The sequence below is a fragment of the Ambystoma mexicanum genome, chromosome 7p (genome assembly GCF_040938575.1).
Source record: "Ambystoma mexicanum isolate Mex_15411 chromosome 7p, UKY_AmexF1_1, whole genome shotgun sequence".
NCBI lineage: Eukaryota > Metazoa > Chordata > Amphibia > Caudata > Ambystomatidae > Ambystoma > Ambystoma mexicanum.
Window position 1 is genome coordinate 282,888,542 of NC_090939.1, and position 24,716 is coordinate 282,913,257.

The window sequence follows — 24,716 nt, forward strand, 5'->3', positions numbered from 1 at the left end:
AGAGAATCTTGGCTGTGGTGCTCTGCAATATAGAGAGCAGGAGTACAGATACGCCCCCCCCAGTCTTTACACCAATGACTGCCCTATTGATTTAGTTCCCGGTGCCAAGATTCCATCGGGGATAGTGTACTCTCTCACTCTGCGGGAAGACAAAGCATTGAAAGAGTACATGGACAAAGCATTGGCTATGGGGTTCATTAGGCTGTCCAGATCCCCTGCAGCTTCTCCCCTCTTCTTTGTTCCTACAAAAGAGGGTGACCTTCGGCCTTGCATCAACTCTAGGGTATTGAACGCGGTCACTGTGAAGAATCAATATCCTCTACCACTGATATCTGTTCTACTGGACCAACTTGGGTCATCAGTGGTATTCACCAAGTTGGATCTTCGAGGAGCCTACTATCTTGTCCATATGTGAAAAGAGGACGAGTGGAAAACAGCCTTCAAAACCCGATATGGGCTGTTTGAATACCTAGTAATGCCCTTTTGGTTGTGTAATGCTCTGGCCATTTTTCAAGGTTTTTATGAATGACGTGTTCCTTGATTATCCAGACCAATTTGTGATTGTCTATTTAGACGACATTTTGATCTATTCCTCCACAAGGGACCTCCACACGGAACACGTCTGCCTAGTACTCCAAAGATTGTGGGACCACCGTCTGTTTGTAAAGGCAGAGAAGTGTGTTTTAAATTCCACAGAAGTGGAGTTCCTGGGCTACGACCTGACTAATCAAGGCATCTGGATGAGTCACTCAAAGGTCAAGGCTGTACTCGACTGGCCCGTTCCTATATCGACAAAGGCTCTTCAGCCGTTCTTGGGTTTTTTAAATTTCTATAGACGATTCATTCATTCTTTCTCTTCCATTTCAGGTTCCCCTGACGGCCTTGACTAGTTCCAAACAGCCCTATCACTGGAACCCAGAGGCCCAGGAGGCCTTTGACGCTTTGAAGGCGGCTTTTTTTTCCTTCCCGGTATTGCAGCATCCTAATCTACTCTTGCCCTACTTGGTGGAGGATGATGCTTTATGGTTCTGCAGTTGGGGCGGTATGATCTCAGCGTTGTCCCGATTCGGGGGAAATACAACCTGTTGCCTTCTATTCCAGAAAACGGACCCAATACGAAAGGAGCTATCCCATCATGGAGCAGGAAATGCTGGCCGTTAAAGATGCCTTCTCTGAGTCGAGGCATCATTTGTTGGGGGCGCGCCATCCTGTGACTGTTTTCTCTGACCTTCGCAGTCTCCTGGCGTTCAAATCTATGAAATGCCTTACTGCACGGCCAGTGTGCTGGCACCTTTTCTTTCTCAGTTCGATTTCATAATCACGTATTGTCCGGCACGCCTCAACACTTGTGCAGACACCTTGTCTCGCCTGCCCTTGGAGTCTCTCAGTAACCCAGGCGGTCATTCTTTGCTGCTGCCATGTCGGGTGGTGTGCGGCTGTACACCGCAATCGTCACTGCGCGCCATCATTTCTGAGTGGGTTTCCTTGCATACTGAAGAATGCATCTCTCTCAACCTCGATATCGGGCAGGGTATGCCATATATCCAGGGTTGTTTGTTCATACCTCCTGGTGAGGGGCGTGTTCGTGCTCTTACCTAGTCCCATTATTCCATATTGGCAGCTCATCCCGGTCAGTAGAAGAAATTGGAATCCCTGCACCACTGCGCCTGGTGGCCATCCATGTCCAAGGACGTAATTGAGTACTTGTCCTCCTGTTCTATCTGTTCCCAGTGTAAATCCTCTCGCTCCAAACCCGTCGCTCTTCTGCTTCCTCTGCCAGTGCCACACAGACCCTGGTACATGGTGTCTATGGGTTTCATTGTTGACTTACCTATTGTACGCGGTTTCAAAACGGTCTGGGTTGTAGTAGACTATTTCACTAAGATGGCCATTTTCGTAACTTGTTTAGGTCTCCCAACGACCCCAACCCTGGCCGGACTTTTCCTCAAGAACGTGTTCCGCATTTTTGGGGTTGCCATCCATCATCATGTCGGACCACAGCCCGCAATTCACTTCATGCTTCTGGAAGGCTTTGGATTTGTCTCTTCACATCGATGACAGGTACAGCTCTGCATACCATACACAGACAGATGGACAGACAGGAGAGGGCCAAAGCCACCCTTGAGCAGCATCTACGGTGCCTCTGTCTTCGGGTTCAGGGCTCATGGTTGGCTTTGCTCTCCCCGATGAGTTTGCCTATAACAATTCGGGTCATGCAGCATCCAGGGTGTCTCCATTTTTTGCCCTGTATGTTCAGTATCCGCGTTCATTGCTGTCAGATCCTGTTCTTCCTATTGATAACTCGGACGCTTAGGCATGTCTCCGTAACATGGACTCAGTCTACAGGAACGTGCGGGAGCATCTCCTCCGGGCCCAAAACAGAGCTAAACGTTATGCATCAGTCTCCAGCACCTGCTTACAAAGTTGGGATGAAGATCTGGCTTTCTAAACGGAATCTCAGGATTCCGGGTAAGGGTTCGCTCCTTCCGCAGTTTGTGGGCCCTTATTCGATTATGGCTGTGATCAACCAAGCGGCAGTGCTTCTCTCCTTGCCAGCTTCCTGAAAGGTGCACCCTGTGTTCCATGTTTCCCTGCTGAAACCGTGCTCTTCCTCTATTTGTCTGCCCCTTCGGCCTTCTCCTATTCGGGTGGAAGGTGATGAGGATTATGAGGTGGCGGTCATTCTGGACTATCGACTGGCTATGGTCCTGAGGACAGATCCTGGGAACCGCTTGCCAATATTCACTCGCCGGTTCTTTTCCATGACCTCAGGGGGTTGGCGTTACCTTTGGGGGTCGATGCTGTCACAACTCGGAGGCTGACTCCGGCACCACGAGCCCGCAGGGCGTATTTTGGCAGACACACTATCGTCAGAATTAGCAATGGCAGATTGCTTTCATCTGTTCGATGCGGCATTGCAAAGCTTCTCCGCTCCATTCCTTAGGCATTGGAAGTTGCCATGGAGACGAGCTGCAACGGCCGCCTGTCGCAACAACATGGACTACATATCCCATCATGCTCGGAGTACCACGTGAATGGCCGCTCAGAACCTCCCCCTCATCGAGGCATAGATACGTCATAGACCCGCCAAACGCTGCTTCTGTTTAAAGTAGCTCCCAGCATTCTGAAGTTTCATCTTCTTTTGCTACTGCCTTATTTTCTGAGTGATTACCTGTGTACTGAACCCTTGCTTTGTCGCACGGATTGCTCCTGCATTGTCCTTTTGCCTACAATTGATCCTCCATGTACCGAACCCTCGCTGTGTTGCATGGACTGTTCCTGCATTGTCCTTTTGCCTACTTTTGATACTCCATGTACCGAACCCTTACTGTGTCATATGGACTGCTACTGATTATGTTTCATCTTGTTTGATATCCCACGTACCAAACTGCTTCTTCTGTTTTAAACGGTCTGCTGTACCTGACTACTGCCACTATGGTAACCGTCTTCTGCCTTCGCTCACCTCCTATATCTCACCCCGGGACATACAAAGACACTCATCACCATTCCTTCCCCTATCAAGATTAACTTGCTTCACCTACCTGGATTACCTGAATTGCTGGACATTTTCTGTGCACATTCGGACGCCCTACAGTAAGTGCACCTCCTCGATCCTAGTGCGCCCAGGTCTAGCTTCCCATACTAACCACCCTTTTGTATTTTATCCTGTCTTTGTTGGTTGTTCAAATCCTCTCCAGTACGCTCTGTCCCCGGCTGGCCCAAGGTAAGACTTCCTTTGTTCATTGACTATTATACTCTGGTTCCCTGTGTCAGGTTAGCAATAACTATTTCTTACTCTTGTAGAGAAATTCGTGGTTACCATTTTCCAGAAGGGAGGGGAACTGTTGGTCCAGGTACCTACATATCGCTACTATCTGTTAATGGTCTGTTACTTCTTATTCACTTATTGACCTGTTGGACTTTCCTTTTCAGCTGGGTCTGTGGCGGTGTGTGCTCCCCGCTCTTTTAGGTGATCAGCCCCTTTGTATGCCTAATTGGATATGATATGATATGATATGGCATTTATAACGCACCTATACACAAGTATTTCAAGGCGCGACGAGGCAAGGGCTGGGAACAAGGGGACAAAACAACGATCCTACTAGGCCAGGTGTCATTCAGATCGCTCAAGTGCATGGGAAGGAGGGAAAGGAAAGTGCAGTACATGGGAGTCAATAATAACAATAAATAAAATAAATAGCAGCCAGTAAGTGGCAAGTGCAGGGTAAGTGTGCACATCAGCTATTGAGGTCTGGTGGGGGGACTGTAGGGATACAGAAACAGTCCCCGAGTGTGGGGGTTGCCAGGTGGGCAGTGCAGGTGTGTGACGCTGGCAGTAGAGGGACCTGAGCTAGGGCTCAGAAGGGTGTACAGGTAGCCAGTGAAATACCGGTTTCAGCCAGGAGGTCAGCAGAGGAGAGGAAGAGAGAAGGCAGAAGCAAAGAGATAGGTTTTGAGGTCTTTCCGGAACCGGAGATGGTTCTCCTCAAGTTTAAGGGAGGCAGGGAGGCTGTTCCAGAGGGAGGCACCAGCCGAGGAGAGAGATCTACCACCAACTCGTTGCTTGGAGAAGCGACTGACCATGAGGGAGTTGGAGGTGGATGAGCGAAGAGCTTGAGAAGGAAGATATTTAGGAAGAGTGAGTTGGAGTTATTGAGGACCCAGGCCCCAGAAAGCCTTGTGGATGATGCAGAGGATTTTGAACTTAATCCTCGCAGCCACTGGGAGCCAATGCAGAGATTTCAGTCCTGGAGAGATACGATCCCTGGGCTTGAGGCCAAGGACAAGTCTTGCAATCCTGTTCTGCATGAGCTGCAGAGGGCAGAGAGTAGATGCTGGCAGTTTTAGAAAGAGGCTGTTGCAATAGTCCAGCCGGGAGAGAACCAGAGCTCTGGAGACAGTGAGCTTCTGGGGGAAGGAGAGGAAAGGCAGAATACCTCTGAGGAGGTGCAGCTGGTAGTGTGACTTCTTGGAGACGTCAGAGATGTGAGGAGAGAAGGAGAGTGTGGAGTCGAAGATGACCCCAAGGTTCAGCAAAGGGGCATATCAGAGAAAAATGTTTATCCCTCAAAGAGAGGCGGCTCGGGTTTTGGCCTAACCCAAGCTCTACAATCAACCTTGGACCGAAATCCCGAACCCGACTGCCCACTTCGACCAATCACCTATCCAGTGATTAACAGAATGGGCCTTTGGAATATCATCTTCTTCTCCCTCAAAAGTTACACAGTCATGGTTTGCCAAATCTTCGTCAGAGCACATTTCTGTCAAAAAGGTGGCAGGGTTGACGGTTTTGCATCACACTGTGTGAATGTTTGGTCTTGATAGAAGAACCACGTCTGCAGATGCTCGCTGTGTGGCCAGTGTGGATTTAGAGCGTTCTAGAATGGCAAAAACCACATGCTCGGCGTACAATGTTACGGAGCATCCCATAAAAATAGTGGAGCTCTTCTCAATGGCAAATGCTGCAGCAGTAAGTGCTTGTTCACATGCAAATGGGCCCTGCATTACTGAATCTAGCATACTACTGTAATAAGCCAAAGGCTTGTGGCCCATGGTGCTCTTCTGTGTAAACCCCGCAGTCATCAGTTGCCCATTGGAGTGGGAAAATAAAAAGATCTCTTGCATGTAATATGGGGTTGCTAGCACTGGTGCAGTGGATATAACCTCCTTGAGGTCATTGAAATTGGTGAGCATTTCCTCCGACCATACTATTTAGTTGTCATTTTTCTGGGCTTACTTGAGGCCCTGTAAAAGGGGCCTTGTGTATGCTGCATAGTCAAGTATCCATGTCCTACAGTAATTGTATAGTCCCAAAAAACTTTGCATTTCCTTCACTGTTTTGGGCTGTGGGGTGCAGCGCGATCAGGAATTATTCTCCTGCCATTTACAGAGATCAAATGGCCCAAATAGAGTACCTCCTGAAGGCAGTACTGTAATTTTGCCTTTTCAACCTTGTATCCCTTGCAGGCCAAGAGCTACAGGAGTGTTATGGACTCCTTCCTGCACTGTTGCTCGCTGACACTGCACACCAGTAAATCATCAACATATTGAATAATGGTACTAGGCACTAGGTACCTGTATATTGCCTAGATCAATAAACACGGTGAGATATTGTGAGTCGGGGTGCAAGGAAACAGAAAAGGAGGCATTCTTAAGATCTACCACAGTAAAATGGGTCACCTCTTTGGGGATGTTACAAAGTATAGTCACAGGGTTCAGGACCACTGGAAATCCTGCCTGTACAATGTCATTAAGGGGGCGCAAATTCTGAATCTTTCTCCAGCTCCCCCTTTTTGCCATTTGTATCGGGTATATAGCTGTGTTGCACGGGGAAGTAGATGGCACAATTATCCCCTGATTCATTAGAGCAATGATAGTGTCCCGAATCTCCTCCTCTGCCTCGCTTGATCAGGGCTACTGCCTCACCCGGGGCAACACGGCACCTGACTTGAGTGTTATTCGAACTGGGGTCACTAATTGTAAGAGCCCCAAGCCATGGGCATTTGTTGTCCAGAGCCTCTCAGGGACCTGTTGTAAGTCTGTCCCAGTGAGGGGTTGCAGGGCTACGAGAGCCATTAGAACACATTGCACTTTTTGATACTGCACCATAATGTCGCAAGGAATAGAAATCGCTAGTACAATTTAGCCATCATCAGGTCGATTCTCAAACAAGTCTGCATCAGTTACTTCTCTTAGAGGCATCATAGGGTCAATACACAACACTGTGCACCACTCACACCCCTCTGAGTCGGTCCCAACTACAACAATCCTTTTAGCTGACACCACCAGACCCTGTCAATCTAGGGACAGTATTGTTCCTGCCACTAATTCAGGGGCTACCACAGGCCAATAAATTAAGTCAGATGGTACTTGCCAACAGGCCTTAGCAATTTGAGCCACTGCCTCGAGAAGCGCTGTTATGCCATATACAAACATATCCAGGTCCATGGGAATACCGCAAACCATGGCCTCTCCTCCCTTTGCATGTATTATGATCATTGCTCTTATGGCACACATGCCCGGCATGGCACACACAATTCCTGTGAAGGAGATGGCCATATTCAATTTGCTTAACAGGACTGGCCCCAACAAATTTATCAGGGAACTCTCAGAGTACAGCAGGGGTACACGTACCACTTTTCCTTCTATTTTGATATGCAGTTCATTCGTGTAGGGAACCATGGCGACAGCCGCAGAGAAGCCTTGCGTGTCAAGAGTTTCACCTGATAGTGGGAAGTTTCCCTCACTGATGCATGATTTAGTGGCACCTGTGTCAATCATGAAGATGAATGGCTTGTTACCTATCTCAGCACCCACCAATGGTTCCTCGACAGGGTGGACTCTTATGGACAGGACTGGGCACGCAAGAGTTCTCTGTGGGCTATCCTAGTCAGGGTAGGTGTTTGTGCCTGGAAACATAAAAGTATTGCTCCCCATCACCCTTACTCCTCAATAGGATATAAAAGTGCCATTCGGCACTGCATCCTTTGTGGGCATGTTACTTGCATACATTGTGTTCTGTTGGGGCATCAGGGATTGTGTCACTTGATGATTCTGCACTGGCACACCTAGGGGTTGTGGTGGTAGTTGGGTATACGCCTGATGTATCTCATAGGGTATGGAGGTTGGCCTCGGGATCTGTACCTGTGGTTGGGGTAATATTTGCTATACTGATTGCATCCCACCCCCTACCTGCTCATACACTCTTTTGCAAATTGCCCCCACTTTCCACAGCTCCAGCAATGCGAGGGCACCATACCTGCTCCCAGAGGTCCCATACCTCCAAATCACCCTCCTCCCCATCTGAACCCACCTCTCCCGTGTTGCTGACCTCCTTGATGCCACTCTGGATGGGGGTACTGAGGCCTGCCACCCCGTGTCCTTGTCCACCTCCTGGCCAAAACACAGCTATTTTTACATCTGGAGGTGATGAGGTTTGCTCTGCCACTTCTGTTGTCACATTTGATGATACCGCCCCTTCAACTGCTATTTGAGCCAGCTTTTTCTCTACTAGATTCACTTCCTCAGCCTGCAGCCGTTGAGCCGTTTCCTTTTCTCACTCATTTATTCTCTTACAATGGTGTATGATTATAGTTTGAATCTCGACCCACCCTTTCGCTTCAATGCCCACTATTTTGTCGAGCCCCTTCTGAACTTCCTTGGACAAACCCATTTTAATAACGAAATAAAAAAGTGGAACTGACTGGTGTTAGGAAAGATTTCTCTTTACTGCACCTTTCCTTCCATCTTTATGGAACCCCCAAGATTTTTGCTTTTATTTGTTAATATGATCTGTACTTTTTGCAGTGCAGTGAAGCCATAAGCTTCGCTACACTGGCTTTTGCTCATATGTTATGGGGAAACTGACATGTCCTTCAGGCTGTCAGTACTGGGAAACCTTGTTTCCCTTAGTCGTGTTACTGTGTTACTAATTTTGGTTACTTTGTATCACTTGTGGTAACTTTTATCATTGTACAATGCATCTTACACTGCAGTAACATGAGGTACATTTTTGTTTTGCCCTAGACTAACACTCAGAGTATTTTGTTTGGTTACTCTAGGTGTGCTTAAAGGATAAGCTGGTGGCAGCAATGACTTTTTCCCACTTTTGGGGACTTTTCGTTTTAGCCTTACCATGTTTACCATGTTTGGCTACTAACTGTGGCTACTGGTTAAACATGGCCATGCCACAAGAGTCTTTGCTTGTCCTTTTGCCATCTTGTTCTTTAGCCTTCTTCCTGGTCTGTGAGGCCAAAAAAATCCTTATAAGGACTTCCAGTGCCAAGGAAAGCAGCCGCTTTTGGTGGGTACTGGAGGGCTGTGTGTGTTTGCTGGCAGGATGTGGGTTGGGACTGTCTGGTCCCAATCCACAAATAGGTTTCAGTGTTTCTGAGTGGTATGCATGAATGTTCCTCCTAGTGGTCCTGATTGGACCACTGCTTGGGTGTGGGTGTGGGCTAGTCCTGTCATTGGCTAATGAGGGCAGCTGCTCTTACCTGGCTTATAGGATAAGAGGAGAAGCCCTGCACCCATTCTTCATAGATCCTGGAGAAACCTGAGGGAGCCAAGAATCCTATCCAGCTGGGAGACCTGCAAAGAAACCGGAGACCCGTCGGAGGAAGGCTGGCTAACAACTTCTTCCCTGTCTTGCTGAAGATCTTTAGCAGTCCTGCGAAGGAGCTGCGACCCTTGGAGTGGAGGGAACATCAATTCCTAATGTCTGCTCAGTAAACTGCAGCGAAGAGCCTTCGGAAGTGTCCCGGGACCGTCCTGTGGCTGACCAGCTCCAAATTTGGGCTACCATGCTGCCAGAGTCACCGTTCTGAGTTTCGACCTGGAACTTGGGGGAATCCTCAGCTGGCCCTACGAGACTAACCTCTACGAAATGTCGGCATCCTAGCACCGAGGGGACCCGAGATAGGGGGGAAAGTCTGAACATGCCAGTTGAGTCCCTTTACGTCGCCATGCTGAGGTGACCACCATCCGAAATTGCTTACCTGACCCAAGTCCAGTCCTGAGAGATGTTCTGCATCGGGTTTTGCTGCATTCTTCCATCGAGAGTCCATGAAACATTGAAAGACACCAACCGGAGATCAGCTAGAACCTTCAACCCCTGTAAATCGAGGATTGCGACTTTTGAAGGGAAAAGCAACTTCGGACCCTCTTCCTCTGTCCTGCCAAGTCTGGGGAAGAATCGGAGTATAGGGGGTAAATTGCAGAGCTTCTTACCTACTGCTATACTCCCATTATAAGTTAATGGGCTTATAATAAACTTTATTCTAACACTTTTCACTTTGCCATTACTAGCTTGCGCAAGACTTCTGAACATTGGGGCTACTTCTGTTAGCTAGTTTAACTTGTACTCTAAGCATAAGAACCCTTCACTGGACCCCAGAGACCGTACCTGCATTTTTTCCTGCTTCAAAGATTCTGTGGAACCTTTACCTGAACTGTTGGGCAAAAGGCCCCAGACAATTTAGGGCTGGACAATTTAAGTTAGGGATCCTTCTCTGTGGACCTTGAGTGCATAATAATAACCATACCTTTCCTTTGCAGGAGTTTGTGTTGAATATTATGACCGTTAATAAGTGAAGGCATATATGTATCTATTTTATTCAGTGTTGTGTGATAATTCTACTGGCTAGTAGTCATTTTTTGATAGTGTGTTTTGGCCAATAAATAATAACTGTATTTTTATACATCCTGTCTAAGTGTATTCTGTGATTCCCATTGTGTGACCTCATTGTGGACCCTTTACAATCTCATCACTGAAGAACTTAATCTCGACCACATGTCACTGCTGCCTGAACTGGTTTGGCTACAGCTCCCCACAGTTGTCCCTGTCACAATATAGGTTGGCCTTCTATACATCTGTCCACCAGGCAAGAGTATAGAAAATCAGTCCTAACAACTGGTCCCAGTGGTTCCCCTTCTCTGCACGCCCCATCTCCTGAACGTTAATATTGTACTGTGCAGGGTCTTCATTGTCCCCCATGGTATACTGCATGATAGACTGTAGATCTTGCATGTCCGGGTACGTTCGCTGCAGCACATCCCACACCTGTGTCCTGATATTGATAAAAGGGCGAAACATTGTGTGCATCATCATCCAACTTTACTCCCAGATATGCCGCTTCAACCCACATGTCTCCAGTCTGATCCACCACAATCGCAAAAAGTAGGCTTTTCATATCCCCCACGGCCAAGGGGATCCCCGCTGTCTGCTTCTCAAAGTCATGGATCCATTTCCCAGCTCCGCCAGTAAAGGGCGGGAGCAACTTAATCAAGTTATTCTTACCCATTTGCGCCGAGGGCACATAGTGTGTCCTACCTAGATCCTTATGCAACTAAGGGATCTGGGTACCTGTACCCTTCCCTTCTTTACGTCTGACACTTCCCTTTTTCCTTGCTACTGCCACCTGGCCAAACCTATTCCTTAACCTTGGTACAACAAACATTCCACCCGGGGAATAAACTATGGCGCCTGCTGTGCATCCCCTTCACCATCCTCAATCTCGTTCATGGTATCCCATTCGTCTTCCCTTAGCTCTCAGTCCACGTCCCTGTCAGACCTCACTGTCCCATATCCCGTGCTATTACACTCACCTGGTTCCCACAGGGGCGTCGATCGGACCCGGACAGCTGCGGTCTTCACCAACGTGATGCATAGTGCAGAGATGAGTGTCTGGACTGGCCCGCCTAATCTCGTCTGCTTGACCCGTAGTATTCTCCTGCAAGTGGAGAAAGGGATTTAGCCACCCGTGGATTTTAGTGATGGCCCCCTCCCACTGTTCTGGTTCTCTCCCACTTGTCACCTCCGATATCCCCTTTTAGTAACCTCACCTTATGTTTTTAAATGATGAGCTCTCCATCCTGCGTGGCATGCAGGGGCGTGTAGATACCAGTTACTTCACTGGTTTGAAGGTGCTGGAGGAGTTCCGGAGGAATATTGACTCCGGGGTTTAAAAAGTTCAAAGAGTTCAATATGTCCGATGTTCACTCTTGTTCCAATCCCTTGTTGAATTACAGCTGGGTCCAAAAGAATATTGCCTGGAGGCAGCTGATGGCGTTCAGGTAAGAGTCTGTATTACCCAACACTGTCCGGTAAAAGTTGCATGAGTTTAACTTGTTGTTTTCTCTCCCTTTATAGGTGCGGCATAGGAAGATGTGGCGTATTAAAGGGTAATGCCTCCGGTGGTAAATCAGGTAAGCCTATGGTGGTAAAAGAGATTGTATTTGTCGGCTCTCTTGGCTCACCTTGTTATTTCTTTTGTTTTCCCCCCAGGTGCTGGAGTTCGACGAAGAAAATGATGGAGGCAGCGCCGAGTCGAAAGATGCTGTGGACTGGTGAGTATGACGCGGCACTGCTGCTGGCGATGCGACGCGTGCTGGAATAATGTCCTTTCCAGGCTCGGAGGCGTGCTGGATCCGGAATCAGGTAAGGAATTAAAATAATGTCCGTGATCTAACCTTTTTCTCCTTCTTTCCCCTTTTTCTAAGAGCTCCGGATTCGAGGCGGGCGTGGCAGAAGACTGGATGCTGACTTGCAGGCACAGTGAGCGTTACGCTGCAGGATGCAGAATAACGCGAAGCGTGTGCTGCTGTTCGGGCGTGGTTTAAATAGCCTCTAAAGTAGTTCCAGGTATGAAGTTCCCCAGAACCACACCCGAGTAAAAAATAGTCCCTGTAATAAAATAGTCCCATCCAGGCCTCACGCTGGCTTGGATTCATTTGCAGCATGGTCTGCATAAGGTAAGTAATGTCTATGAGCCTGGCGCCTATGGCGCCAGGACTGATTTTTAAGATGAGCCTGGCGCCTAAGGCACCAGGACTGAACCCAAACAGCCCCCAGCCGGGGCTGCTGGGGTTTTAACAAGTATCTGGATGCCTGCTCCCGGGGCTGATGGACTCGATCCGGATGCCCGGGGGTAGGCATCATGACACATGCTCCCAGCTCACCCGCCACCACCCCCCTTTGTCAATGTGCACATCCTTTATGGCTGTGCTATCTAACCTGAACAAAATGTCTCCCGCCCTCCATTCATCCAACCCACTCACCTTCTTTCCTCCCCCCTCCTGCATCGCCCTTAATCGAGCCAATTCTACTTGTGTGGCCTCCAGTGCCTCTTCTAATCCCTGCCGAACCTTATTATCCTGGGGTGGGATAGCACTCAGTGTTGATCTGTAGGGAGGTGGGGCAGTAGCCAGGGTTGGCACATAGGTCGGGTTTGTATACCCCATGGCTGGGCGAGTGGGTAAAGCCCTGTATGTGAGAGCGCAGTCCCGTTCTCCTGTGTTGTCACAGACATTGCATCTAGGATGACCCTTTCAGTGTTATGCATCCCCCCTCCATCAGGGTCCTCCACATCCTCTATCATCTTCCACAGATCTAATATCTCCTTTCTCCTCTGAAGTTGTTTACCTTTATATTTAGCAGCTAAGAACGTGCTCATGTGCTCTAATGGCCCTCTATTGTGGTAAACCTGCTCTGGCCAGGAGCAGGGCATCCCCCCTTGTGTCCCTACCACCCATTGTTTGTGATACTTCTCTATCTTGTCTTTGTACAATGGTAGTGTTCTATACATATACTCCAATGGCATCCCCCTCCCCTCTTTTCAATTTTCATGCTCAAAACCCCAACCTTTGTAATTATGTGATGCGCACACTTATATCACCAAAGTCACTACACGTCCACCATCCACGCTGCCCCCTGTCAATGTCTACACACACACACACACACACACACACCCCCCCTCCCCACTACACGCTCTCAAAACAAGCTATCAACACCGGGCCAGCTCTGGCCTCCACCTTTTGCTCAACAAATTGTAATACACTAAAATAACAAGCTAAAATAACAAGCAAAAACAACAACCATTACTTCAACCCAGCCCAGTAATCATACGGAGCTCTTATTTTTATCTCCTCATCACAAAAAAATTGGCACCATCATCTCCCCTCACTCGGAAAGGTTCCTGCACTCCTGTTTTTCCTCTGTATAATCCTCTTAAATGATCAATAAAAAATAACAATAAAAACGAAATCTTGCCACATGGCCTTACCTCATCCCTCCTTCACTCATACACACCACACCCCCCACACACTGTGCTCTTTCTTGTTATACCTTGCAAAGGGGGTACTCACATCTGCATATTCACCCAAGCTCCTGTGTCACAGGGTCCCAATAATGGCCTGCACTCTCCCAAGAGCCATGCCTCGCTCCAAGGAATTCTGTGAAAATGACTCCTACACACCTCTGCTGATCACTGCAGGTTGGCGCAGCCCCTTCAGACGGGCGGCCTCACAGGGGTCACTGGGATCATGTCGGGGTCACCAAATGTAGGAAAGTCCATTAAACGCTCACACCAGAAAAAATGCAACCGCTAAGGACAAAGGCCCAATACACCTCTTTCAAGGATAACATGTAGTTACATAAGAGTGCACCAGCAAAGAGCACTGCTGCTGCCCAAAGCTCTGGCAAAATCGCTATGAGCAGCACATTAAGAAGGTATATAGCTTCATCAGGGACATCATTACATACAGTAGAAACCTGCATGGCTGGTTGGTGAGACCCTATACATAGGCCGTCTGCTCTATAGGGGATGCCAGGCCATGGCCCAGCCCCATCTGTCCATCTTCTTCCACGTGGGTGATGCTGCATTTGTCATTGGTCATGAGGCGGCGAATAATTGGCAATTACGTACAAAATAAACAATACATCTATATCTATTTAGCTGTGCCCCTGATACACACAGACAGGGGTCCGAGGGAAAATCCAAGGTCATACTAACTCACAAACTTCACCCGATCCCAGACAGGCTGGCACCTCTCCAAAGTCTTCCACCCTCGGTCTGGGCTATAATTCGAACCCTCCCTGCACATTGCAGCACAAATCACGTGACCCATAAGTGAAGGCAGCAAAGGCCTGCTTTCTGATCTTTCTTGATCGATCGGGGGTCTAACAGGTTCATGGTCAGTGGTGTGGGACGGACTTGTACCTTGGAATTCAGGGGTTTTAAGGCTAGGGCATTTGGGTGCAATTATTTACAGTTTGGATTGGAGGGGGTCGGAGGCCGTGCCCTCCATCTTGTCGGATTCTATCATACAGAGACACCTAGCCCTGAGCACTCCCAATCCCCCTGGTCTCTTACATTACATCTCACAGCGTTTGCCTTATCCTAAACTGCTTGAGTGTGTGGGAAGATTGCCTCCCCTACCCAACAGATTCATTTTCCAAATTTCGACGATCTCGATGGGGCAAAAGTGACCTTATTGCCCCAGTTATTCACAAGCAGTGGGGCAGTTATCTCCTTGCCCCATGTACTTGGAGTACTTGGTGATAGCCCTCCCGTAGAAGCAAGTGGAAATATTTAAGGTGAAAAAGGTTGATTTGTGCCCATGCTGCTTTATAAATGTTTTTAACAATTTGGGGATGCAAAACATTTTTATGCTATTGTTAATCTTGACACTTGGTATGTCTACGATTTTGTTACTTTTTTGTTATTGGCACTTGCCTTTTATTGTTCGATGTCTGCTACTGGTACTGTGGTTAAATACTATAGTAAAATGATCTAAGTTCATACCAATGAACTCTGTACTGCAGAGTGTGTTCATCAAACCGTTGCATCCTAACTAAAGCAACATTTTCACTGATGCCATCTTGGAACGGGAAATCACACCTAACAATGTGTGTGTGTGTACACTCTGTGATAATGTTGCTAGTCACTGGGCATTTCCCTTTTATGACAACATTTAGCTGGGGCATTTACTGACACATTATACTGAATGAATCACTGCATCATAATGAAGGCTCCCTGTTTTTCGTTTTTACTGATTTTTTACAAATAAATACAGATGGAAATTTCTCTTTCGTTTCAGTGTTTATTTGTATAAATGGAAAAATCCTGCAAAGTCATGTCTCTTGGTTGAGTCTTTAAGTTCTCAGTTATGCATTACAGGTCAATGGCTGTAACATAACAGAGGGGTTGAAAAAGGAACGTAATTCCTTTTTAAGGAATGATACACTGGCGCTTTGATACACTGGCCCTCATTACGACCCAGGCGGTAAGTATCGAACATTACCGCCATGGCGTAATTTACGTTTACGCCCTGGCCCCATGTCGTAAAGTGCGGCACATTCCGACCCATCGCGCACGAGCATTACGCCATGGCGGTAATGTAAAGTACACGATGCCGTAAATGACCCCAAAACGGCCCCTACCGGCATCGTACGCCGCGCAAGGTGCACTTCCGCCACCCATCATAGCGGTCACCGCAATTAGCGGTGACCGTAATTAGCGGTGACCGTAAATAAGCGGAACCGGAAGTAGCGTCATCGTGGCGGAACAGGAAAGAGCACGGCGGCCATCTTTAAAAACACAATCCATTGCCATCCTCCCCAACCACTCCACATCCGACCCTGAGACCTGTCATAACCCATTACCCACCCATTTACCAACTTGAAAATGCCAAAAGCTGTCAAAAAAGCCTGCGATCGGCAGCGTCAGGACCGCTTCTCCTGTGAGGAACTCACCATGCTTGCGGAGACCCTCCAGGACAATGCTGTGGTGGTCTTCTCCACGCAAATGACCAGGCCGGCAATTGCCAAGAAGAAGGCCATATGGGCCCTGGTGGCAGAGCGTGTCAGTGCGGTGGGAACCGTACCCCGCAACGCACAGCAGTGTAGAAAGCGGTGGGACGACCTGAGGCTCCGCGTCAGGAGCATCCTCTCTGCGAATAGGAACCTGGCCACGGCAACCGGGGGAGGATCTGATTCACCCATCAAATTGCAAGCATGGGAGGAAATCTGTGCCTCCACTATTGGAATGGAGAGCATAGAAGGAGTAGGAAATATGGAGAGAGGAGCGCCGACATCAGGAGATGCAGGTAGGTGGCTCAAATCAAGCCATGCAAAATTCACCAAAGTCCAATCATGTGAAGTACAATGTTGCCCCATAGTGCAAATGCAACACAGCAGCAGGCGACTGCCCACAGACACATCCGATCTCCACCCTGTACACATGCAGCATGCACACCCTAACTCCGGCACCCACATACCTCCATGCTACTTCCACACAAACGGCAGACAACCTGTATGCCCCTGCCTCAAATGTGCTGCATGTACTAACTGATAAAATGCCATTCGTCACAATGCAGGCCCAATGTCCGCTGACCCATCAATAACACTATCCCTCCTTTGCTCCACCACAGGCTCAGATTCAGACCCTCAGGATGAGGACACCACTGCCTCCACAGCCACCAAGAGGGCCAGGACAACTGTGCCAAGACCGCAAGCCTCCACCTCTGCCGTCCCGATGAAAACACCACAGCAGCCACAATCCCTGCCAGGGAAAGAGGACAGGGCACTGACAGCCACCACAACTGTCACCACAGAATCAGCAGCAGCAGCGCACATTACACAAATCGTGCCCACCGAAGGGACAGGCTCTGCTGCAAGCAGCACCCTTGGCGAAATCGCTGCCATTGCAGCCTCCTCCGATAGTGAAGCTGGGATCATTGAGGAGATTGAGGATGCAAGCCCCACTGCCCACCTACATTCCCCCTACATATCCCCAAGCAGCCTGCATGCGGATGCCACACAGGGGCAGTTAGAGGACGAGGATTGGCCAGCCACCCCATCCCCGCTGCCGGAGGTGAGCAGCCCAATGGGTATGCCAATGCCATCAGTCATGAGCCAGAGGAATGAACAGACCCTGGATGAGATAGTCACCCGGCAGCAGCAACTATCCTCGCTCTTCAATGAGCACGTTGCAGAGTGTGGGGGGGCAAAGGATGCAATGGAGAGATGTGCAGACAGAGTCACGGCTGCCATTGAGTCCTCCACGAAGGACATCTGCACAGAACTCACCGCTGTGCGGCACGTAATCTCAGAACTGGTGCAGACCATTCGGGACATGCGTCCAAATGTGCATGCAGGAACCTCCTCGTCAACCAGCTCGGCACAGAGCAGCCCCATCCGACGATCAGGGAGGAACCTGCCCAGCACGGGCAGGGGTGCCCCAGGGGCCAGGGGAGGGGACTGTAATTAGTGGCTGGACAGTGGAGAATTACTGCATCACACACTGCTACACAGACTCACTCACACCTTCGTAGGGATTCCAGGGGGGAGGGGGGAGTGGGTGTGTTGGGGTGTTCAGGGGGGAGGGGGGAGTGGGTGTGTTGGGGTGTTCAGGGGGGAGGGGGGAGTGGGTGTGCTGGGGTGTTCAGGGGGAGGGGGGAGGGAGGAGGGGGTGTGTTGGGGTGTTCAGGGGGAGGGGGGAGTGGGTGTGTTGGGGTGTTCAGGGGGGAGGGGGGAGTGGGTGTGTCATACCTTTTCACAATCATAATACACTTTTTCGTTTAGCACAAATCAAATGTGTGGACATTGCTCATTGCGTATGTGTGCTTTATTGTTGTACAGTCCACAGTGTGCATGTCCCAGACACACACAGTGCCCCAAGTGCCGTCTCCATGTCACACGCACACGCCGTGTGTGCTAGAAGCATTGGTCAATGAGATTCCGACGCATTTCACGCCCCTCCTGTGCATCGCTGCCTCCTTGAGGTGCTGCCCCATCCCCACCCTCATCATCCTCATCGTCAGGTGGTTGCAGTTCTGCATCAGGGGACAGGGGCACATTTCGTCTGACGCACATATTGTGTAGCATGACACATGCCATGACGATCTTCGCAACCTTCTCATGGCGGTACAGGAGAGCCCCGCCAGACCTGCTGAGGCAGCGGAAACGTGCCTTCAGTAGACCGAATGCCTGCTCAATCACCACACGGGTATGTGCATGGGCACGGTTGAAGTCCTCCTCATGCTGGTTCTGTGGGTTCCGGACTGGTGTAAGGAGCCACCTCTTCAGGGGATAGCCTGCATCACCTGTAAGTGGGCAACAATGTATGTGTCAGGGATGAGATTGATTTCTGTACATGACGTGCCACCATGCCTTGCATTCAACTGTTACTTTGCACCACTTTTAGTTGCGCTAATGGATTCACACTATGCAACCGGTATATGTTCATGGCTCTCATGTACAGTTTTGCATGCCAAGACACAACGCAGGGGGGACAAGTGCCTTGTGAGTGCCCAACCACTGTGTCCGTTCAGGCCGTTTCTTTAGGTGACCTGGCACGTGTCCTGTGAGGTCAACGCTCACATGATTGCAACATTGCTGTCTGCCTCATTATGACCCCAGTGAACAATACTGATGTCAATAGGGACAGTTTGTGGGCCTTGCTGTCTGTGTTGTAGTGTATTGATGTTCCTGTCCGTCATGTGCCTCCTTTGTGCGCAGTTATGGGGGACAGGCCTTTCAGTTGATGGTGTTTGGTGACGTGCATGTAGGTGCTTTTCGTTGGAGTCAATGTGGTCACATTTTGTACAATGCACTTGCAGATGGTTGTGTCATGGTTGGGAGACACCTTAATTCCCATGTTAGGGCTGCTTAGGTCAGGCATCATGTATACAGTTGTCAGATGACGTAAGTGCTGCCTCACGGTATGATCTGGTTACTGCTAGTCGCAGCCAGGTGAAGTATGCATCACCCCCCCCCTTTCTGCCAGGTGAAGTATGCATCACCCCCCCCCTTTCTGCCAGGTGAAGTATGCATCATCCCCCCCTTTCTGCCAGGTGAAGTATGCATCATCCCCCCCTTTCTGCCAGGTGAAGTATGCATCATTCCCCCCCTTTCTGCCAGGTGAAGTATGCATCACCCCCCCCTTTCTGCCAGGTGAAGTATGCATCACCCCCCCCTTTCTGCCAGGTGAAGTATGCATTGGTACGTCGATCACCTACCCACTTCACATTTCCATGCTCATGACATTAGACTCACCGAGTAGCCAGGATATTGGGCCTGCATGTCGCACCATGTAGCGTGGTATTGTGGAGTTCCTCAGGACCATTGAATCATGGGTTGATCCGGGGAATCGGGCACAACAAAGTGTGAAGATCCTGTTGGAGTCACAGACCATTTGCACGTTGATTGAGTGAAATAGTTTACGGTTGCGGTACGCTACCTCCATGGCATGTGGGACCACCAATTCCACATGGGTGCAGTCGATGGCACCAATGCAACCAGGTATGCCAGCTAGTGCATGGAAACCCACTTTGGTGTTAGCAATCTCCTGGGCAGACCGTGGCAATGAGATGTGGTCGTCTGTGTGCTTGAGGAGGGCATCGAGCACTTGGATCAGTGTACGTGAGAATAATGGTTGTGACATGCCATGCAAGTGCCCCACTGTTTGCTGGTAGGTGCCTGTGGCCAGGAAGTTGAGCACGGACACTACCTTCAGTAGGGGGGGGGGGTGGCGGTGGGTGTTTCAATCATGCTGACGATGTCGTTGTGTATCATGTCCACAATGGTGGTGATGGTGTCCCGGTCCAGTCGGTACAGGGTGTGGATCTGCTCAGCGGTGAGGTTGAATGGACTGGCTCTGATGCGTGGGATTGGGGGCTGCCTGCGTGGTGCCACTGGCTGTGCTGGTGGGGCTTGCTGGCCCTGCCTTGCCCTCCTTCTCCTCCTGCATCTCCTCTGTGCAGCCTGTTGTTGTTGTTGTTGTTGTTGTAGTTGTAGTTGAAGTTGTAGCACTTGCATTGCTATCAGGTCCTCCAGCCCCAACATTGCTAGTCCTATTGGTATCATTGTGGAGTGTGACTGGGTCTGGGAAGGGGTTGGGTGTGCTCTTTTTCTACTTCCTGAGTCTGTATTGCCTCCACCTGTGCTGATTCTGTGCACCTGTGACAGCTGGATTCACTGCACAAGGCCCTTTACGGTTGGTTCGCGATGGCGTAATTAGCACCATGGCGGTAAGGTACTTAACGGGCTGGGTGATGGCATTAGGTGCATGTCCGCTTGGGTCGGCATTCGCGTACCTTTGCGCCATGCCGGTAATTACGGTGTGGGAGGGCGCGTGCGCGCGTCCTTGGTGCAGTTAGCGGCAGCGTTAACTACGATGCCGCTAATGGCATCGTAGTTAACGGTCACGGGTCATGATCGGACCTAGCAGAAAACGATGGCGGTAAAAATTTACCGCCATCGTTTTTCACTTAGCGCCAGGGTCGTAATGAGGGCCACTGTCTTGTTGCATACACGCTGTATACAAATGCAATAAATAAAAAATAAATGAAGTTGTTTTAAATAGCTGCAGATACACAGATCTTGACTTGTTGTGCAAGAACCCAACTCTATGAGCTTCGGATTATAGGCCCCCAAATGCTAATATGTTTTTCTCATGTAAATAAATATGGAAAAAAGCTAGTAACTTCTTTTTTTACACAGCAAATCATAAACGTGGATAAATACAGACAAAATGAGCAAATAATAAATATGGATAAATACAGGCGGAAATGGTTAAAAAATAAATAACATAAAACTGGGATACTTAATTATGATATAGGAAAACATTACCAATGTGGGTGTTTTAACGTTGAACTGTGACGTGTAATGTAACAAAACATTATATTATATTCTGTTACAAGGCTGAGGCCATCTTGTCTGAGGGTTAGCATATTGTGCCCCCACACAGGGTATCCAGACCCTGGTCTGCAGATAAAAAAGGATTAGGGATAAGATAAGAAGATGGAAAAGTTGGTGAAGTGACACAGAAATAGTGACTGCCTGATGTAGAAGAGTGAAAACTATTTTTTTAAAATAGCTTGCGTGTGTGTGGATTCTTTAAGGTGAAACTTTGATTGGGATTGCATAAAGGAAGGTATGTTCTAATTGTGTTTGTAATCAAACAGCCTCACAATGTGGACAGAGATGCCAAAGTGGAAACTTGATTGTGCTGGAAGTTTTGCATTCATCTGGCAGCGACACCAACTACCCCCTCCAAACCATGACTTTCTTCCAAAAATGATTTAAAAAGAAACAAACCATTCATTTCATTTTGCAATGTTTTCATGGTTTTAAATACCTTGTGCCATAGAAGGCCACAAGAAACTCACACATTCCATAGATGGTTCAAAGCTTTTTACTGGAAGATTTCTTGGATGGTTGTAAGCGGATGGGGTTGGCTGCCTGGCAATACAGCTAAAGGGCTCTTTTAGCTGGTCCCTAAATGACCCTTGGCCCCCTCCATCCTAGCACAAGGTCAACTTGAATAATAGAGATCGGTAACCCCTACTGTCTAGAGTTGCCCCTCGATCGTGGGAGGGCCTAAAGACTGAGGCCATCTCTATATTATTCCTTCCAGGACTTCCTAAGGGGCACCCTATTCTACTGAGCCTCAGCTGCTGGGCTTTTGAAAGGTAATGGTGTCTGTATTCCTTCAGACACTCTTTTGTGTACTTTTTCCCTTTCACTCCAGTTCACTCCTCTCCCTTATCTTCCATCTCCCTATTCTTTATCCCCTTCTCCGTCTTCCTTTCCCTCTCTAATCCTCCTCCCCTCCTATTCTCCCACGTTCTCCTCCCCCCTACTACTTCCTCCGGTCTTCCCCCACCTACTCATCCCTCTCCTTGCTTTATCTCCTTTCTCTTAACTCATCCTGTCTCCCTCGTCTCTCCTCCACCTCTGCACCTCCTCTGTCCCTGCTGTCTTCTCTCATGCCTCTCTCACCTATGTTTAGCCCCTTACTCCTTCTTCCTATATAGCTGCTTACTCCTGACCTTCCCAGCCCCCTGTATACATTTCACTGCTCTACTGACCCTAAAATCTCTCTCTCTTCCCTGCTTCTCTCACAAACACACTCGTTCTCTATGCTCCCCACCATACTTCCACTGCACTTCGCCTGTACTACACTCAAGCTGCTCCACAGGTTCCTTAGCGCTCTGCTCCACCTTCCACCCTCCTTCTGGTCTTTGCTCCACTACTAGGCCTCCTGACCTCACCGGAACACCCCATACTCTCGGCTGGTCTAACAGGCTTTTTATTTCCATGGGTTCCTAGTTTCTCCCTCCACTCCTCCATTGGGTATCCACTTCATCTGACTCTAGGGCCCCCAATCTGTGCTGGTATTTTCATCTGGGGCTGGGTTACTTTGTTGCCAAGAAATAAAGACCCCTCTTCATCCACCTCCTTGTGCCCTACAGCAAATTCAACAATTTCTGTAATGGCTCCCACTGAACACTATGTAAGCGAATCACTGTTACCAGGTTGTGAGGAGTCCAGCCTACGCCTCTGAACAAGTGCTGAGTTGATGCAGTCCCCCAGCAAGTTGATAGTCTTCTTCCGAGGATCATGGAATTCATCTAGTTTTTGCACAGCCTTCTTGTCTGAATAGTTCTGAAAAGAGAACTCTGGCAAGAATGGAGGTTGCATGGATTTGATTTAGGTGATCAATAGTGGTACTGGCAAATTCATTTAAGGTACATTCAGGGAGGATTCAGGGACTGCCTCCGACCCCCCAATTCCATCACCCCACCTCTGGTATAGGACCTTCTCTGGCATAGGGCCTTTATGGCCTCCTACCCCAGCCTGGGAGGGGTCCCTGTTGCCTTTGGCAGTTTCAGGGCACTGGCCCTGTCACACTAAACACACAGTAACTCATATTCAGATGATTCTTGAGTTCAAATAATTCCTGATTACCTTCAGCACAATTTGTGATCATTGTCAGATTTTTATTCGGGAAAGCATTTGCAAGACCCTATGTAGTTGCCCATAAACCGATGTGTGTTTGTCGGATGAGCCTAAAAAAGTGCTTCTATAAGTTCATGATAATGTATACATTTTTGTACACATTGCTTTAAGATTAACATTTTATTCAGAGCTTTCAGAATTCTTCCTGGAATTGATGAGTTGGTTATCCAGTCCAAGTGTTTTCTTTGTATTCTGGGAGCTGTAATTAGGAATTTGAAATGTAATTGGCAGGGCTAAACGTCCAAGAAAGCAAGGAAGAAAAAACAGGAATGGCTCACCTTCTCAGCCATGGCCTGGGGAAACCTGAGATCAATGGTTTACTTCAAATCCTTCCCATTCCCCTTGCAGCTCCCATGTGGCCCTCATTTGTATAGTCTTACCCCAATTTTGACTTTTGTCATTAGTATAAATAATAAACTCAGAAATAATGTTTATACAATGCTGAGGGAGTAGGGTAATTACTGTACTTACAAAGCTTTAACCATGTGCCTTTTAGGCCAGACGCGGAGCCGACACACACAAATAGACAACCACTTGGGTTGGGGTGCAATGTAAACTGCCTTTCTTGGCGCTGCCCCATTTCCCACTGTTGTGTGCTGGTCTAGTGGTCCCCGCTGCGTGCGTGTCATGACTGTGTCATGACGCTTCAATAATAAAAGGGGCTCTGGCTGGGCCTGCTCACATGGTCACGGAACTGCGAGGAGGACTATTTGGCTATGCTGCCGGCCCAATCTCGTCCCAAGAACATTTGGAGTGAATTCGCCACATATCTCAACAATCAGTCCGAAGCCGCATCGGGGTCTTGTCTATCCCCGGCCTCCACTCATGCATTGTGATCTCCTTTGGTCTCCTCCTTTATTTGTAAAATATTGCAATCACTGTTGTAATGATGATAAAGTGGCCCGTAAGCAGCTCCACGATCCACATGATTCATATGCTTGTCGCCCCGATGTTTGTACCTTGTGAACCTCTGCCAATAAAAATAAACGTTTAAAAAAAAAAATAAATAATAAAAGGGGCTCTGCTGGCACGGCGAAGGCAGTGCAGCAGAGCCCCAGGAAGCAGCAACTCGTGTCTGTGTCTTTGTGGGGCGAGGGCCTTGCCACACGTCCGTGGCCTAGGTCGCTGCGTGGCCTGGGTGCCCCTACGCCACGGCAGCTCCCTTTGCTGGGTGCACCCCAGTCCAGCGGTTGGTACTGGAGCCGGTGATCCGGCACACGCAGGGTGATCCCTTCCTGCACACGCTGCGTTCTTGCAGCTCCTGAGTTCAGGATCGGGTGGGAACCAATCCCCCTTTGCGGCCTGCCCCGGTGGCCTGAGGTAGGCCCACCACACTGGCGATGAGGAAGTTTCACGCCCCTATATGCCTGCGTGGGGAGCGCCTGAGGGATCGGCATTTTTCCATACGTTTTTCATCTCCGTGCATGTCTCTCGGAGTGAAGGGGCGGGGCTAAGAACCTGCGTGTGCGGTTGCAGCCCATGACCACGCCAGTTCCGATAGCGGGTTGGAGGTGTCGTGGCTGGCGGTGGCACCGGATGTTCTTGGTGCGTGGGTGCGTCGCCCACACCTGTGGAAGGGGTGGCGCCGGCCGCGGTGGCAGCTGCAGAACAAACGAACCGCCGGCAGGACCGC